Below are 20,240 nucleotides of genomic sequence, written 5' to 3' on the forward strand. Positions count from 1 at the left end.
GGCTCTCCCAGGGTGACAGGAAGGGACAGTGGAGACTGGGTCATCACAACATCTCCACTGGATCCTGAAATTGGAATAAATCAGAAGTACAAGGTTATATACAAACACAGATAGCCATGCATTTATTACTTGTATTTGATATATCTTGTCTCATTCATATTTCAGGAGTTGATTGATAATCTAAAACACCAAATATTAATTTTTTTATTCACACTACATTCTAACCAACTGTACTTACCAGCTGGTTGCTAGAATTACTTGTAAAATCTAAACGAATCTTTAAAGACTCACATACAATATTCCCAGCACAGGATCTAGCTCCTTCTGGAATGTTCCTCCGTCTTAAAGACTGAAATCTCACTTGCCACCTCATATATAACACCTGCACATCTAATAGATGCATAGGACACAACTGGGCCCTAAGGGCTCACCCTTCCACCCACCCTCACTCATCTCCCTTATCTGGATTCGTGGTAAGGCTTTAACAGCCACAGGAGCAGAGAGAAGGACTTCATTTCTATGAGTGAAATGAGCAGTCTTCACTGGTCAAGGCAAGTTCAGAGCTGAGCCTTTATCTCAGACTTAGAGAGGAAGGTCCTCCCTAGGGAGTAGTATGCAAATATCCAGGTGGGGGCAACAGACTGAGAAGAGTCAAGGGAGGGTAAGGCCTGCTCTTCTGAGGAAGGTGACAACAGATGAGTTCTGTGCTTGGTAATAATCAAGCACTGGGAAGAAGGATTCCTCTGTGTTTATGTGGATATGTGGGGACAATAGGGTATACTTGGCCCAGCCACCTTAAACAGCAACACAGACATGATGACATGCCTGTTTATGTCCAGGACAGTCTCTTGACAAAGAATGGACATTGTGCCTGGATCCCCTGTACCTCCCTCAGCTTGTCTAGGGAAAGACAGACTGCCCACCATCAGCAGCCCTGATCCTTGGGGGAGTTGACCAATAAGAACATACAGTTGAGCTACATAAAGAGGTGACTGGAACCTATAGCTAGCAAATTCTCTGTTCAGGTATGTTAGCTACAAGTGTTGGAAACTCTTTCCATATATATATATATATATATATATATATATACACACACACACACACACACACACACACACACACACACACACAATGGAATTCTACATAGCCAACAGACTAGATAAAATAATGGCATTTGTAGGGAAGTGGATGAATCTAAAGTGAAACATGTTGAGTGAGACGATTCAAGAACAAAGGAACAAAAGGTGCATGGTATCCTTAACATGTAGCTATTAGATCCAAACAGCACAAGAATGATGACTCAATATTTTCATACGCAATGCTATGGACATGGTACTGGAAATATAAACACAACTACATAGGCATAAAAATTTATGACGCTATAGACATAATGTTTTATTCCATAGATTAATATGTATATATGACATACAAACCCTCAGCTTAAGTTTAATTATGTTCTAAAATGTAAGTATCAGTGATTGTATATAGAGATTCCCTTCTTGAATAATTGTTTGTTAAATACGTCACTGAAATATGAGTTTGCATTCCCACCAACAGTGTAATAGTGATCCCTCCTGGCTACATCCCCTCCAGCATCTGTTGTTATTAGATTTCGTGATCCTGGGCATTCTAACTAGAGGGAGGTGGAATCTTAGAGTTGTTTTGATTTGCATTTCTTTTATGTCCAGAGATGTCGAGCATTTCTTCATGTGTCTATAGGCCATTTTTATTTCTTCTTCAGAGAAGACTCTCTAAGTCTTTAGCACATCTTTTAATTGGATGGTTATTTCTTTGGAGATTACTTTTGTAGTGATTCAATTTTTGAGCTGTTGATATATTTTAGATATGAGACCTTTGTCCTTTGTGTGGTTAATGAAGATCTTCTCCCACTCTGTAGGCTTCCTAATTAATTTACTAGCTATGTCCTTTGCCATACAGAAGTTCTCCAGTTTAATGCAGTTCCACTTATGCAGCCTTTCTCTGATTTATTGTGTCTCTTGGTCCTTATTGGAAAAGTTTCAACCTGTGCCAAGAAGACCTAGTATATGTCCTATTCCTTCTTGTAAAGTTTTCCGTGTATCACTTTTACCTAGAGGTCTTTGATCCATTTGGAGTTAATTCTAGTGCAGGGTGACAAAGAAGGATCCAACTTTAGTTTTCTGCAGGTGCCTTATCAGTTCTGCCAGCACTATTTGTTGAAGAGGCTGTCTTTCTTCCATTCTATTTTTGGCTCCTTTATCAAAGATTAGGTGGCCATAGGTCTGTGGTTTAATATCTGGGTCCTCAGTTCTATTCCATTGGTCTTCAGGCCTGTTCTTGTGCCAGTACCAAGCTGTTTTGATAATTATAGCTATGTAATGGAGTCTAAAGTTTGGTATTGAAATTCCTCCTGTGCTGTTCTTTCTGCTAAGAAGTGTTTTTGCTATACCAGGTCTTTTATTATTCCATATGAAATTTTGGATTACCTCTTCTATTTCTTTAAATAATGACATTGGAATACTAATGGGTATTGCGTTGAATTTGTAGATAGCCCTTGGCAAGATTGTCATTTTCACGATGTTGATTCTTCCAATCCAGGAGCATGGGAGGTTTTTCCATTTCCTCAGTTCTGCTCTAATTTCCTTTTTTCAGGCTTTTAAAGTTTTCATCAACAAGGTCCTTTACATTCTTAGTTAATTCCTACATACTTTATTTTCATTGAGGCTATTGCAAAATGAGTTGCTTTCCCGATTGTTGCCTCATTACTCTCACTGTTGGCGTAGAGGAAGGCAGTTGATTTCTGAGGGTTAATTTTATACCTTGCTATCTTGCCAAAGTTTTGAATCAGCTCAAGGAGCTTGGGAGTGGAGTCTGCAAAGAGGGAAAGTTTCACTTCCAATTTTCCTATTTGGATCCGCTTTATGCTTGCTTCTTGCCTTATTGCTCTGGCTAGGAATTCTAATACTATGTTAAAGAGGAATGGAGAGAATGGGCATCCTTGTCTTGTTCCTGATTTTAGAGGGAATGTCTTTAGCTTTTCACCATTGAGTATAATACTAGCTGTGTGTTTGTCATACACAGCCTTTATTATACTGAGGAATGTTCCATGGATTCCTAGTTTGTCCAGAGCTTTTAGCATAAAGGTGTGTTGGATACTGTCAAATGCTTTTTCTGCATCTATTGAGACAATCATGTGATTTTTGTCCTTGCTCCTGTTGATGTGTTCAATGATATTAATTGATTTGCGTATGTTGAACCAGCTTTGCCTCCCTGTGATGAATCCTGTTTGATTATAGTGTATAATTTTTGATGAGTTGTTGTAGACATTTGGCCGGTATTTTGTTGAGAAGTTTTGCATTGATGTTCATCAAAGAAATGGGTCTATGATTCTCTTTCTTTGATGAATCTCTGTCTGGTTTGGGGATGAGGGTTATACTGGCTTCATAGAATGAGTTTGGCAAAGAGCCTTCATTTTCAATTTCGTTGAAGAGCTTGAGGAGTATTGGTGTGAGCTCTGCTTTGAAGACCTTATAGAATTCAGCTGTGAATCCATCTGGCCCTGGGCTTTTCTTAGATGGAAGGTCTCTTATTGTCAGTTCTTTTCAGTGCTTGAAATAGGTCTGTTTAGTTGGATTGGGTCTTCTTTGTTCAGTGTGGGTATGTTAATATTGGCTAGAAATTCATCCATTTCTTCTACATTCTCAGATTTGTTGGTATAAACATTTGAAAAGTATTCCCTCATGATGATCTGGATCTTGGTAATTTCTGTCGTGATATTACCATTCTAATCTATGATTTTGTTTATTTCGGTATGATCCCTTCTTTTTTTGGTAAGATTTGCTAAGGGTCTGTGAATTTTGTTAACTTTTTCAAAGAACCAACTCCTTGTTTTGTTGATTCTTTCTATAGTTTTTTTTTTCTTTTTTGGCCAGTCCTGGGCTTGAGCTCAGGGCCTGAGCACTGTCCTTGGGTTTTCTCAAGTCTAGATCTCTACCACTTGAGCCTCAGCACCACTTCCGGCTTTTTTCCATGTATGTGGTACCGAGGAATCGAACCCGGGTCTTCACACATGCTAGGCAAGCACTTTAACCACTAGGCCAAACTCCTGGCCCTTCTTTCTATAGTTTTCTTGGTCTCCAATTCATTTAATTCTGCTTTGATTTTAATAATTTGCTTCCTTCTGCTGGGATTAGGGTTGGTTTGTTGCTCTTCTTCCAGGAGATTAAGGTGACACATTAAATTGTTAGTTTGTGATTTTTCCAATTTGTTATTGTAGGCACTCAGAGCTATAAATTTTCCTCTAAGTAGTGTCTTTGCTGTGTCCCAACGGAGCTGGTATTTTGTGTGCTCCTTTTTTGTTAAATTTCATAAACTGTTGGATTTCTGTTCTGATCTCCTTGATGACCCATTGGTGATTCAGCAATGTGTTGTTCAATCTCTATGAGTTACAGGGTTTTTGTTGGTGGAGATTGGTGTTCAGTTCCAATTTGATGCCCGTGTGGTCTGAGAGAATGCAGGGAATAATTTCAGTGTTTCTGAATCTGCCTAGGTTTGTTTTATGCCTTAAAATGTGGTCTGTTCCACATTTGGAAAATGTTCCATGTGCTGCTGAAAAAAATGTATATTGTGTTGTTGCTGCGTGAATTAATCTGCAGATGTCTGTTAGATCTAGTTGGTCTATATAGTTGTTCAATTCTAAGTTTTCTCGGTTGAGTTTTTGCCTGGTTCATCTGTCCATAGGTGAGAGTGGTGTGTTAAAGTCACCAACAATCTATGTATGGTTTCAGTGAAAGTAAAGTGTACTTAATGAAGCTTGGTCCTCTGGGATATGGTTGGTTATGTCCTCCAGGAGGAGAGATCCCTTTCTTAGTATGTTGTAACCTTCTTTGTCTTTTCTCACTAATTTTAGTTTGAAGTCTATTTTATCTGATATGAGGATGGCAACTCCAGCCTGTTTATGGGGGCCATTAGCTTGATAAACTTTATTCCAACCTCTCACTTTCAAACAATATTTGTTTTGGGGGGCAAGATGTGTCTATTGAAGACAGTAGAATGATGGATCTTGCTTTTTCATCCAACTGGACAGTCTATGACATTTAATTGGAGAGTTAAGTCCATTGATATTGAGAGTTAGGATTGAAATATATTTATTAGTTCCTGCCATTTTTGAAAGCTTTTATTAGGGCCTGTGTCTTATCAGTTCTTGTGGTCCTTAGATGGTATGATTTGTAGGTGCCATTTCTTTGTCTGTATTACATTTTTGTTGGTTTTCAATGTGTAGAACATCTTTGAGAATTTTCTATAATATTGCTTTGGTTGCTACGTAATGCTACAGCTTTTCCCTGGAATGGAATGTTTTTATTGTTCCCTCAGTTGTGAATGAGAGCTTAGCTGGGTACAGTGTTCTTGGTTGGTAGTTTTTGACTTAAGGACATTACGTATATCCTTTCAATCTCTTCTTGCTTGCATGGTCTCTGCTGATAAATCTGGGGTTATTCTGATTGGTTTGCCTTTGTGGGTGATTGTTCTCTTCACCCTGGCTGCTTTTAGGATCCTTTCTTTGGTCTCTACTGATCCTGTATGGATTATAATGTGGTGATAGAATGTCCTTTTCTGATCAGGTCTGTTTGGGGTTCTAAAAGCTTCTTGTATCTGGATGGGCCTGCCCTTCTGGATATTTGGGAAGGTCTCTGAGATGATTTCCTCAAGTATATTTCCAATACCAATGGCCTCTTTCTCCAGACCTTCCTCAATACCAATTAGCCTTAAATTAGGCTTCTAATTGTATCTTAGACCTTCTGAAGTGTTCTCTCATATTTCCTGGTTTGACTCATTTTCTGTTCTTTCTCTATAACAACTAAATCATCTTCAACCCCGGAAATTCTGTCTTCTGCATTGTCTAACCTGCTATCAAAGCTTTCTACTTTATTCTTCATCTCCCTCCCTTCTAATTGCTCATTTTTGATGCCTTGCATCTCTTCTTTTAGATCATGTATGGATTTCTTTAACTCTTTGATTTCCATTTGAGTGGTTAGCTCAGCAGCTTTATTCTCTTTGGACATTTTTTACAGTTTGGTCACCTTTTTGTGGAATCTATGAATTCATCCATTTTTCTTTGAAAAACCTTTATTATGGCCTCATTTATGGCTTCCTCTTTTTCACATATCACCTTGTTTATGATTTCCTCTTATTTAGCTATGGCTTCCTCCCTTATCTCTGTCTGTATGTTTTCACACTTTTCATTAATGATGTTTATCAATTGCATTTGGATAGCACTTGGAGGACACTCCTCTAGATTTGCCATTGTCTGCTCCATTGCCTGTTTATATTGGGTGGGAGATGCTATTCCTTGATTTGACATTTTCTTGAGTTTCTTGTTAAATTGCTGGATTCTCTGGTTCCATGAAGCTGGCAGGACCGTGCACGGCCGGATGATGGCTCTAGGCTCGTGCAGGCTCTGTCTGGCTACGTCTAGAGCTGGTGGGTCTGTGCCACCGAGAAGTGTTGTCTGCTCAGATTTGGAAGAGAAGCTTTGTCTCCGCATCCGCTTTGATCAGCTGGCACTGCTCCACACTGTCTTCTTGCACCAGTTTTCTGCCTTTCTCCTCTCTGGATGACTTCTCTGTAGTGCTAATCCTTACTTAGGATCGAACTTTGATTATGAACTATCCCCTACTCTGCCTGAAGTGGTATGTTGGCAAGAGCTCAGAAAGACTCACACTAAACTGCCGCCATCTTCCGCCAATCTACCCTCAATGAGTCAACTGTAAGCATTTTTAATGTATTTTTTATTGTAATTAATAGAAGGGTTACATGATATTTGCCAGATAAATGGTGCCTTAATTCCCACACATTGATACCCTTTCACATGTCATGGTCCCCATTTCCCTTCCCCCCTCCCCCACCCCTCATTTTGTTTTCCCCCATTCCCTATCCAATTTCAGATAACCAAATACAATTATATCCGATATATCAGATAGTGTAACAATATGAGATAACCAAGGGACAGTAGAAGTGATGAGAGATAACATAGTACCTTAAGAACAACAATCATTAATTATATGGCTTATGTTTACATCATATTTTAAATGACAAGTTTAACAAACAATTGTTCAAGGAGGAAATCTCTAATTACATTCTCTGGGACTTAGTCTTTAGAACTTAATCAAAATTAGGCTAACGGTTTGTATGTCAGAGAAACATATCAGTTTATGAAATAAAACATTATGATTATAGAGTCATAGGTTTTTTTGTCTATATAGTTATATTTGTATTTCCATTACCATGCCCATTGCTTTGGGTATGCAGTTATTGAGTCCTCGCTCTTGTACACTTTGGATTTAATAACCGCATATTAAAGATACCATGTGCCTTTTGTTCCTTAGGTCTTGATTTGTCTCACTCAGCATGATTCGCTCTAGATTCATCCACTAAATGTAAGCATTTTTATATCCACTATCTGTTATGTCTTTCTTCCACACTATATTTTTGCAGCAAATTAAGCTAATAATTCTTAAAAATTCCCCCTGGAGAATAACGGAAGTGTGAAATTTATCAAAGTGTATTGCATTCACACACTGGCATATTGAGTTGAACCCTCTAGTGTAACTAATTGCAGATAATTATGTATGTGTGTTTATCTTAAATTAACAAAGTTTTTAAATGTCTCAGTCCAAATCTAATTTAACCTGTCTCTGCTTATTTGTCTCAAAGAGGTCTGTCTCTTGTCTCCAAAGATCCTGGGATTGTTGCGAGGTTAGAACATCCCATGTGAGGAAGGAGGACAAGGAGAAGGAGACTGCTGCTGATGCCACAATGGACCCCGCTTGGCCATGCAAAGAGGTGACTTGTAGGAAGTGATTAGATCATTTGAAGTTCTAATTGTGGTGGGGGCAGTGGAAGTAAAATGAGTTCAGTTCTCCTCACAGTTACTTGTTATAAAGTAAAAACAACCATATACTTGGGCATCTCAACATGCAGCTGGTTGTCATTTGTTAACACACCATAATGTGACACAGACAGGAAATGTTTCACCTGAGTACAGGCAGATGAGGATTCTACATCTAGGTCTTTATGCATCTAAACTTGTGTGTTTAACAAAAACTCTTCTCCTTTTTTTCATTTATTCACTCACTTATTTACCTTTCATCAGTAAGGTAATGAGTACATTTCTGTTTGATCAATTTTATCCCTCCCTCACTTTCTCCTACTCCCCTCATGCCCACCCCCTACCACTCTCCATGGCTCCTTTCCTCCCCCAGTTGAATGAGTAAGAAATAATTTTATTCAGTTACGTTAACTCAGGCTATTTCTAAGTGATATTTCCATACCTATTTTTAATCTTTATACGGAGTCTTGTCCTGGAAACATTTTTAACTATGTATTAAATCTTCCTTGCCTTGTTTGGGCCTCACATAGCAGCCAGAGCCAGGATTCCACATCTCATAGCATAACCTGGCAAGAGCTAGTTTCATATCAAACTACTTTTATAACAAACACTTAGGATTAAGTCTTCCCTTAAGCTCCATCAGAATCTTATAAGAAAACTAATACTAGGTCAGAGGGAATCATATCTCCACCACGTAGAACCTGGAAATCATGCACTTCTGTAGCAAAAGCGATTGGGTTTGTAGTATTTTTCTGAGATACCCAAGAAGTTTCTTCTGCTGGGTGCAGTGGCTCATGTCTATAATCCTAGCTTCGATCTGCAGCTGAGGCTGCGATCTGAGGATCACTGTTCAAAGCCAGCCCAGGCAGTAAAGACCATGAGACTCTTATCTCCAATTAACCACTAGAAAACTGGAAATGGGGCTGTGGCTCCAGGGGTAGGGCTGGAGAGCCCGGAGCTGAAGAGCTCAAGGACAGCACCCAGGCCCAGAGTTCAAATCCCAAAACTGACAAAAAAAATTCTTCTATGAAAATTACTTTTTAATGTATGTGAATTAATGCACCTTCTATCTGGCAAATATCATGTAACCCTTTTATTCATTACAATAACAAAATATCAAAAAAATAATGTACTTATCAAACATACCTTAAGATACTTGAATTTCAGAATCTAGCTCTTTTTTGTGAAACTATGCAATCATTGTGTGTCTCTGCTTTGACCATCTTTCACAAAGAGGAACAAAGATGCAGCCAAGTTGCACTGTGGCTTCTCTGTGTTGAGAGATGCTGTGGTTTGTGGACCACATCGTGGCAAGCTGTAATAGCTTGGATGAATACTTCTAGGTGCATCTATTACCATCACTCTGAGGTGAGTGACAGTGAGGTGGGGAACATGATAGGACCTCGGGTTCTAATCACTGATTTAGGTGAGATTGCGACACACAGTGGCCTGTTTCCTCCACAATCAAATGAACTATCTGACTAAAATGGCAGTTTTTCCTTTCGTGAGGATTGAGCAAAAGCCAGCTGCTGAGTTTGGAGTCAGATGTCCTCAATCTAGAGATGCTGCATGCATCTCATTTCTGGCCATCTTCCTCTTCCACTGGAGCCCATTCACAATTTTATCCCTACTGACAAAAAGCCTCTCTCCCGTGCTCCATGAACAGCAGGAGCACATGCATTCCACTCTGTGGGTCTAAGGCCTGTCTCCTCTCTCAAGGAAGGAAGAAGCTGGCAGGCCTTTTCGAATGTGAGACCACACAGACCACGTCCAGAAGCCCTGGGAAGGCAGCAGCACCAGGACAAGGCTGAGACTAATTAGAACAGCATACTATAATTGTCCACTGAGGAAAACAGATTCCACCAAAAGTATACAATTAAAACAGATAAACCAGAAGATATCATTCATGTACAAATATCGCAAAGTGTTCACTAGACTTTAATAATCCCCCAAGGCTCTGCCTAAACACAAACAACATCATTGTTTCTGACTTTGTCATAAGGTTTCATGATACAGGGGGGACAATATTTTTTATATTTAGACTTCATATATTAAGTTAGTACTAGCCTTAGTCCAGCCATAATGCAATGAACAAATAAAACATGTCATAAAATTTGCATTAAAGTCCTGGTGGCCCACGCCTATCATCCTAGCTACTCATAAGACTAAAATCTGAGAATTGGAGTTCAGTTTCATGCAGGAAAATCTGTGAGACTCTTATCTCCAGTTAACCCCCAAATGCCCAGAGTAGATGTGTGGCTCAAGTGGCAGAACACTAGCCTTGAGCATAAAAGCTCAGGGAGAGCAACCAGGCCCAGAGTTCAAGTCCCAAGAATAGAAACAATAAATTGTATCAATGTTAACATTTCAGAGAGGCAAAATGTCAGACAGGGCACAGCTAGCATGAAAACCTCAGTGAAAGGATGGTCAAGTAGAGAAAAAATATATATATATATATAGTTTAGTCTTCATCCTTGCTCATATTATAATTTATTTAAGTACTTCTGTTTATCTTCTATCAATTCCTAGGTACTTCCACAAGTTATTATTCATTTAAAATACATTTATAGTGTTATACAAAATTTGGGACAAAGATGCATTTTATATAAAGCAAGTTTTAATCTTTAGCAACTGATTTCTGTTTAAAAATTCACTCATATTTTACTATATCTGACTTTGTTGCCTGGTATATTGTATGTATATTTGTTTATTTGAAATAGGAAATGGAAGGGGGAAAACAAGATGATTGGGAAGGGGGTGAGGGGAGGGAAATGGGGACAAAAACATGCGAAGGGGAATCAATGCATAAGAATTAATGTACCTACTCTCTGGCAAATGTAACTGTAACCCCTCTATCCATTAACCAAACAATGAAAAATAAAATAAAAATTCATACTGAAATGAATAAATATTACAAATTATTCTGAAAATAACTAGAGTTTGTCCATGCTCTTTGACACCTCTCCTGTTATTTCATGGTCCAGTGGGGATGTTGTGATGACAGAGTCTACTCTCCCTGCCTGTCATCTATGGAGAATCCACTTCCAGCTCCTCCAGGTCTATCCAAGTTTCCTACATAGTGGTGGACAGACATCCATGCACTGGCCCTCCAGTGTCGGCAATCTTTCCTCTCCACTCCTCTGTCTGTGTCAGCCTGCTCCAAAGCTGAAGTCCTTGCTCCTTCCGGAACCTTCTTCATTCTCACAGATAAACATCACATGCATTACACACATTGAAATAACTAGGCCCAGAACTCATCTTCCCTCTCCACCTCCTTCTTGGTCTGTGCTGAAGCCAGGATCCAGAGCATCAGCAGCTGCAGAAGCTGAGAAGGAAACTTTATTTCCAGGAGAAGAACTAAGGAGTATGTGTCATGTTTGTGTGTCTGTCTGTCTGTGTCTGTGTGTGTGTTTCACGCATGCACGCACATACTGAGGGAGATATGAATCACTTGTGTTTCATTTAAATGTTTCAAATGATTCTCTTTGATCTACATTTTCTCTTTTACTATATATGAAAGAGTCATTGACACTTAGATGGATAGGCTAAGTAGTCACCGCTCATTGTTTAACAGGTGTTCCTTGGCTCAAGTGGCAGAGGGCTACCCTGGAGGTAAAAGCCCAAAGACAGTGCTCAGGCCCTGAGTGCAAGCCCCAGGACTGGTCAAAAAAAAACCCAAAAATCCCTCTGTACCCTTTAACTTGAAATTTTTCTGGTATACCTGTAATAGCTTCCCACTTACTGGGTGAATACAACTGGATACCATGTCCCAGAGTCCTCAAAAGCACAGATCTGTGTTCTTTGTAAGTTAGGAGAGGAACTGTCAGGGCCATGCTGCTGAGGCTGAGCAGCAAGAAAGAGAAGTAATCTGGATAGCAGCGTCCCTAAATTTTTCAGCCAAAATCTTCAAGTGACTTTCAAAATCGGTCTACATCTGAGAAACTATCTCAGCAGGTGGAGGCCCCAGGATGAGCAGCTGGGGTGCCCAGCCCTCACTTCTGCTTCCCTGGGAGGTTTTTGTGATGACTTGTGTCACTGTGGGAGGGTAACTATTACTCTGTTGACAGTAATAAGTGGCCGCATCTTCAGGCTGCAGGCTGCTGATGGTGAGAGAGTAATCTGACCCAGATCCACTGCCACTGAACCTGGATGGGACCCCAGAGTGTAAATTCTTTGCATTATAGATGAGGAGCTTTGGCACTCTCCCTGGTTTCTGCTGATACCAGTGTAACCAATTGCTAATACCCTGACTGGCCCTGCACGTAAGGGAGACTGTGCCTCCTACAGACGCAGACAGAGAGGAGGGAGACTGGGACATCTGGATGTCACATTTGGCACCTGTCATTGGAAATATAGAAATAATAATTATTCATTATGTAATAACTTCCCCAAAACAAAGTGCTAAGTTTAATGCCCAGCAGTGTCCTTCCTTACCTGGGAGGCAGAGCAGCAGGAGCCCCAGGAGCTGAGCAGGGGTCCTCATGTCCATGCTGGGTGCTGACTGGACTGACTGCTGCCCAGGGTGTGGGCAGACTCTGAAGAAGTGCTCAGGGCAGTGGGCTGAGCTCTGGGCACATGCAAATGAGCAGGGGCTGTAAGGGTGAGCCCAGCTGTGCCACAGGCCAGATTTCAGCATCTCAGCCCAGGCATAATGTCCCCAGATACTACAAACCATACCAAGGTAGCATAATTGTGTCTGCAGAGAATATTTCTCTCCCTCAGGTACAGAGAAAGAAATGACTCTCTTATTCCTGTGAAAAGAGTGAATTTTGATTTACACATGGTTCATGACATGCATTACAGGCTACCATTTTATCTTACTCAATCTTTCAGGGAAAGACAATTCCAGAAAGTGGAATTAATTATTGAGACAAGATTTTCTAGGTCCCTGAACCCCTTTGTTTGTTAATCATGAACACAATTATTCTGAGATGGAACAAAATATAAGACTGATAACAGCTAGTTAGATAGATAAGTTAAATAGATGATATATGAATACAAATAGACAAAAATCTCACAAAATAAAATATAAAAATAAAGTATTGCAATGTAGTGCTATTGTGTATGATACAGGCTAGCCACTGTATATTTTCTATCAACTCCAGATTGCTGTCCTCTGTTTCTGAACACACGTTCCCACCACTATCATCAAGGAGACTCAGCAACAGACACTGGCTCTCAGTACACTGAAAGGACCTGGTTACATGTACAGTTTTGTGATCTTCATACATTTCGGACTAGAAATTTCCTATAGGATGGGATCATATCCAAGGATAACATCGCTATCCTTCTTAATCCAAATGATTCCCCCTCAGAAGCCGTAATAATACACTCACAATTCATATAATCAGTCACATATTAATTCATGTTTTCAAATCTCAGCTTGCTTGAAAGATTGAATTTGATATGAATGGTGATAAACATTTGTAAATTAATTACCTATACAATTTATAAGTGTAACCTGTAATTTATAAATTGTAGTTAACAATTGTAACTGTAATCGTAAATTGAATTAATAATTACTGAAAAGAAGTTTTCTATCTCCCTCTACTGGTGGTATTGTAAGAGGAAATTCTGAATACCTTCTTTTACATATCTATATACATATATTTCTTCTCTTTAAATAGAGAAGTTGCCATTCAACAGAGCAGTTTATAAACACATTGCCTCTTGATCAATGTTGCTCCTTTTAACATTCTCACACATCCTTCCCAGTCCATCCCTCCTCTCACTTTTCTTAATTTTTAGGATATGTTTTGATTTTTTGCCATTTAACATATAGTGTTTTACATACAATTCATCTTTATTCGTGTCATCTCTTCAATGTCTTCATCCTCTTTCAACACAGCGTTTCTGTTATTTTTCTCCATTCTGTGGTATATACAATGTATCTTTCCTGCATTCTACTTCTTTCCCCTTTCCCCTCCTTCTTGCAAGTAGCAATTTCCTGGTACTTTTTGATGGAAATAAAATAACTGTCAGTAAGACATGAATTATATCTGTCAATATCTTACAACCTACATTTATGTCTATAGAAATGCAGTATGCACAGCATAATAGAACTTTTACTCACATATTCAACCACATGTATGCTTCTTCTCCTTGTCTACCTATTTTCTAAGTGGACTTACAGAAGCTGGATGTAGTCGATGCTCATATTGTAATTAATTCCATGTGGAAGAATCTAGCCGGGAAAATATTCCTCTGAATGTCTGTGCCAGGGGATTATTACAGGTATTTGTAGCACTAAATACTTATTTTCCATGTTTAGAAAAACTATATGTCAAATATCTAATATCTACTGTTGATAAATCTTTAAAAAATAATATCGCTGCAAGCACATTGCTTAGGATTGTAAACTAAAATACCAAAGGAAATCTTGCAGAAGTAGATTTTAAAACCAGGACAGAAACCTGTGGCCGAACTGAACTCCAGCAAGCCAATGAAAGTAACTGTCGGCATTACAATTTGAAAAATGGCTCACACATGTAGTTCTTCTTTTCTCTGTGTCAGAGCCATAACTAACCAGTACCTCAATAGTGGACTTACTGTGTGTTTCTATAACAGAATGCTACATAGTAATAAAATTCAACATCTGGAGTCTGGCTTTAATATTGTCTGATCACTTAAATTGTGGACACAAGAAGTCTCACCTGTGGCACTTTTGTTCAGTGCAAAGGGGGAGGAGATGATTTTTGTCTTATATCTCAAAACAAACAATCAAAGCAGGAAAAATAATGGTGGCCAAAGGGTAATAAAATTGATCATAGCAAGTTTAGTTTTTGTTTCTTTTATGGGATCTAAAGCTTTTGAACAATGACACTTTCTCAACACACACGAACAATTCTGAATTCAGAGATAAATAGCAAGGTTAATAGTACAATACTTTCCCTTTGTCATATGCTCAGAAACAGAAGATGTAGATTGAAAGATCACAACAAATGTTCAGTAAAATTGTAAGAGGATAGTCTGGTAAGAAAATGTATTGTAAAATTTAACACATTTTTTCCTTAAGCACTGATTCTAAAGCATATATGTAGCAGAAGGTTGGAGATAAAAGCTAGGTAGTTTCGGATACAAACAAATTAAGAGTAGAACACTAGCTTTGAGAAAGCCAAATGATGGTGCTCAGGCCCTGAGTTCAAGCCCCAGGAATGGCAAAAAAAAAAGGAATGAGACAAAGCATGCATATTTCCCCTGATATGTGGAAGCCAGATTTAACTTACAAACTTGTAAGTAAATAAATGGACTGGGTGTAATGCAAGTGTAAACAAATGTATTGACTGAAATAAGGTATCTTTTAGTGAGCACTCAAATAGTGTAATTCCTTAGAAAAAAGCAAAGTTTAACAAAAGAAGCACCAGGACCTTACAAATGTAACTGTAACCTCTCTATATATCACCCTGATAGAAAAGAAAAGAAAATTTATTAAAAAGAAGAAGCACCAAGAAGCAGGAAATTGAAAGGGATGGAATGGAGTCCAGAAGTAAGGAGTAGAGGAATGAAGTACAGAAAAGAGAGAGAATGCAATTAAGAATTCAATGCACATTCTACAGAATTAAGAAGAGTGAGGAGAAATGAACGGAGGGGAGAGATGGGTAAGAATGTTGACGGGGTGGCACTGATCAAATGTATCATATTCATACACTGTTCTGTTAAATGGATTTTTACCATTATAAAGGTAATGGAAATAGTATGAAACAAAATGAATGACAAGATGGTACAATGGGTTCTGTCTTAGTATTGGCTAGGGAAGGAAAAAAGTGAGGGAGAAACAGGTTTAATATGGTAGAAATACTATATGGACATATCAAAATGAAATGCCCTTCTAAACAAATCGATTTTAATGACCTTTATTTAACTTTTTCTTTTGCTGATCCTCGGGCTTGAAATCTCGGCCTGAGCACTATCCCAGGAATAAAAAAGTCAAAATAAGAGAGTGACAATTAAAGGAATTATACATACCTATATTCTATATTTACTGTGCTAGTGTTCATGCTAATAGAACTTTGGAATCCATCAGGCATCCTCCAACACATGAGACAGTAGAGATAAAGTGGTCTACGCATATATGCATGTATATACATATATATCTTGCGTAATGAAATATTAAATCTTATAATCTCAACAAAATACATAGAACTTGAGCAGATTCTGCTAAACAAAGGCAAAATTAAGTAAACTTAAGTAAACTTCACAAAATTAAAATGGAATAGTGACTACCTGAGCCTGATAAATGTACCAAATTAGAGGGCAAGAGGGTGAGCACAGAAAAAGATGGAAGAATATGATCAATGTACATAATATACACATGTATATATGTACATTAATACATATATATTAATAAGATACATATCATAAAAGCATGAATAAAATCAGAAGTAATAAATCTTTTACACTATTATGGGGATTGAACTCAGGACCTGGGCATTGTCTCTGAGCTTTTTTGCTCAGAGCTAGCACCGTACCACTTTGAGCCACAGTACCACTTCTGTTTTTCTGGTGGTTAATTAGCTACGGCCATTCCTCTTCAGGCTGTCTTTGAACCATGATCACCAGATCTCAGTCTCCTGACTCACTAGGATTACAGGTGTGAGCCACTGGCAGCCATTTTTTAAAAAATTTATTTCTTGTATTAAAAACGATTCCTAACTGGAATGTGGCTTAATGATAGAATGCATGCCTAGCATGAACAAAGCTCCGGGTTCAGTTCCTCAGTTCCACATGAACAGAAAAACCTGAAAGTGGTGCTATGGCACATGTAGTTGGATGCTTTCCTTGAGCTGATGAAGCTCAAAGACAGTACCGGGGCCCTGGGTTCAAACCCCAGAATGACAAAAGAAATCATTCCTAATTTTAATTCCTAGTTTTATTGTGGCAAGAATCTCAAATGATGCCATAATTCACTCTTCAAATATATACTGACAGTATCTAAGAACCTTCTGAGCAGGTGGAGGCAGCAGGAGGAGCAGCTGGGGCAGCCCTCCTCTCACTTCTGCTTCCCTGGGAGGTTTATGTGATGACGGTGTCACTGTGGGTGGGAAATCACTGTGCTCTTGACAGTAATAAGTGGCCATGTCTTCAGACTGCCGGCTACTGACGGTGAGAGAGTAATCTGACCCAGATCCACTGCCACTGAACCTGGTTGGAACTCCAGATGCCAAATTATTTGTACTATACATCAAGAGTTTATGGGCTTTCCCTGGTGTCTGCTGGTACCATGCTAAACTGCCATAAATGTTTTGACTGGACCTGCAAGTGATGGTGGCTGTGTCTCCTAGAGACAGAGACAGTGACGATGGAGACTGGGTCGTCTGGATGTCACACCTGGCTCCTATGTGGAAACATGAATACAAATATCCACATTATTAATCCAGTTTTAAGAAGGTTTCCCTGAAGAGTAAATCATCATGGATCACATTGAGCTGGGTTATTCCCTGGCATGGTCCTTCCTTACCTGGGACATGTAAGGTGTATAGGCTCCCTGGTTCAGATAAAACAAAAGAGCACAGCAAATCCTCCAATGGCTCCCTCATCCCCTTTCCAATCCCAAACTGCTCCTATCTTTGCATTAGGCATCTGCCATAAGTTTTTACATGTACTTGAACATGAACATAAATATCATGGAGAGTACTCTTACTGTTGCTGCTTTCCTTGTTATTTTGAGACTGTTTTCGAAACCTCAAGTTTTCGTTGCTTCAATTTGCTGCCTGTATTCCCTTAGTGAAATTTCGAATAATAGCCTCTTGAATTTATTGTGGACACATCTGTTTGATATAATTTATCTTCCTTTGTGCTTCTGAGAATTTGATATTTAATGCTTTACTTGCAAAATATTGTGTCACTGCTTATAGAATTAGTGACCATCTTTGCTTTTCTGATCAGATTTATATGCCATCCCACCATCTCCTGGCCTTTGTTTATCATGATGAAAATTTCATCTATGTCATTATTATCTCTTCTCTGACTGCAGTGAGAATCCTTTCTCTAAGTTTAGCCTATTCCCATTTTATAACCTATAACTTGAATAATTGTAAATCTGCTTGTGATGCTCCCAATTATTTTATGGCTTTTCTTTGATCTTTATATTGTATCTTGCTATACATGAAAACATTTTTCATTTTTTTAATATTTCTTCATCTACTCTCAGTCTGTGTCTGTCTCTCAGGGTCTCACTGGAGGTGCCCCTGCATGAGAGATAAGAATGTTGGCAGGAATATAATGTGACTGTTGTCCTTAAAGTACTATGTTATCACTCATCTCTTTTGCCATCCCTTGGTTATCTCATATTGTTACAATATTTCACCTTGTTATCTGATATATTTTATATATGCTTAATTGGTTATTTGAAAAGGGATAGGGAAGGGGGGAAATCAAGACAACTGCGGGGAGGGTGGGAGGGAAATAGGGACCATGTCATGAGAAAGGGTATCAATGTTTGTGAAGTTATGCACCTTCTATCTGGTGAATATAATGTAACCCTTCTATTAATCACAATAAAAAAAGAACACAAGGTTAGTGTTCAACAAAAAAAAGAATGTTGGCAGAATTTACTAAAGTGATTTCAGAGCTGATCCCTCACCCCCAACTCCCAGCCCAATACCTGTTCCTATAGAAATTCTTATGTCTGCAGGAGCAGCAGCTACTGTGAGATTCCCCCACCTACTGATGACAGGACGACACACATGTGCTTTAAAGGCAGTGAGCTACTGATGGCCAACTTGACCTATGACCACACCCCACCCCTGACCCCTGACAGAGTGTCCAGGCAGGCAGTGAGAAGGAGTTCAGTGTCCGGGCCTGGTTTCTGCTGATTCCTGTCTGGGATGCTTTTACATTCTTGCTAGGACACAGGGAGGAATCGAGAGACAATGTGGACATAAGGTTTTCTTGCCAGGATCTAAGCAGAGGAAAGGATACAGGTATATCAAGAAACAATACCAGTAAACCATCCCATTTGGTTGGTGTTTTTTTCTGATTTGAATCAAAAGTCCTACAAGCTCACATCTTCAACTGCAAGGAAACACACTTGAATGCAAACACCCGAGGATGAGGCTGCGTCCTGTGTCCCCACCACTGTCAGAGCATCTGGAAGAAGCGCAGCAAGGCTGTGATTCCACGCTGAATCCGCTCAGGGAGAGCTGGGTTGGTGCCTTCGCCTGCCTATACTGCCATGGACATCACAGAGAACTGGGCTTGGGTGGATAAATCTGTGGAATATTTTTTTTTGCCAGTCCTGGGCTTGAGCTCAGGGCCTGAGCACTGTCCTTGGACTTTCTCAAGGCTAGAGCTCTACCACTTGAGCCTCAGCACCACTTCTGGATTTCTTCTATGTATGTGGTACCAAGGAATCGAACCTGGGTCTTCGTGCATCTAGGCAAGCACTTTAACCACTAGGCCAAACTCCCGGCCCCCTGTGGAATATTTTTTAAATCAAAATACTGCCGTCTAGCCAGGCCTGTGACAGAGACAGAGACAGAGACAAAGACAGCTTCCCAATGTCTCATCTCCTCAAGACACTAGGACTAGGGGATTTTTCTATAGCCTCAGTGACCTCACATCACCGCAATCATTTGTTACAGGCCTCTTCTCCAATACACATCTCATGAAAGAACAGGAATTAATTCTTAAAAGATGCCTTTGTTGAGAAGTAAGGCAGGAAAGAGAGGCAAGGACCAGCTTTCAGTCTCCAAATTCCAAAAACAAAAATATCTTCCCCCCCAATTCAGCCTACTGTCACAGCTCCTCCTGAGTGTCCCTGGTCAAATGCCCAAGCGTAGAGCCTCTTTGTTGATGATAAAACACGAATTCTGTGGTTTCCCTATATTACCAAGATAATGTTTTCCCCGCAGTGGGGTTTCTCTACCATCTAGTGGTATCATTTTAACATTACATCTTATAAAACCGGAATTTTTTAGTGTTATAAATTACATTTGAAAATGTCTTTTTGAACTTTTCACATTGTATGGTAGTTGTGTATGCATATGCATGTGGGGGAGTGGGACAACAAATAAGACCTAGTAAGCCTGCACAGGTGAAGATAGAAAAACAAGAGGCAAAAGCTGCACAGAGATCCCCTAATTTCCATTTCCCCTCCTGGTATTTTACTGACCTCAAGTCACTGACTGCATGATCCAGCTGGAACTCCTTTCCACTGTTGTGCTGCAGGTCATTCAGCTTGCTTCCAACATGGATTGTGTTTGATCTTCCTCAGTGACCAAAAATGCAGCCATTTATAGATGTCAAGACCAACATCTAGAGGTCAAGAAACATAAGGAAATTCAGGCCACAAAATATTCAACACAGATACATATTTTTAGAGGGTTTGTAGTCTGAAGATTGGAACACAGTGTTCTGAGCCTGCTAAGCAAGC

Source organism: Megascapheus bottae, chromosome 7 (genome assembly GCF_031878675.1).
Source record: "Megascapheus bottae isolate mThoBot1 chromosome 7, mThoBot2.hap1, whole genome shotgun sequence".
Lineage (NCBI taxonomy): Eukaryota > Metazoa > Chordata > Mammalia > Rodentia > Geomyidae > Megascapheus > Megascapheus bottae.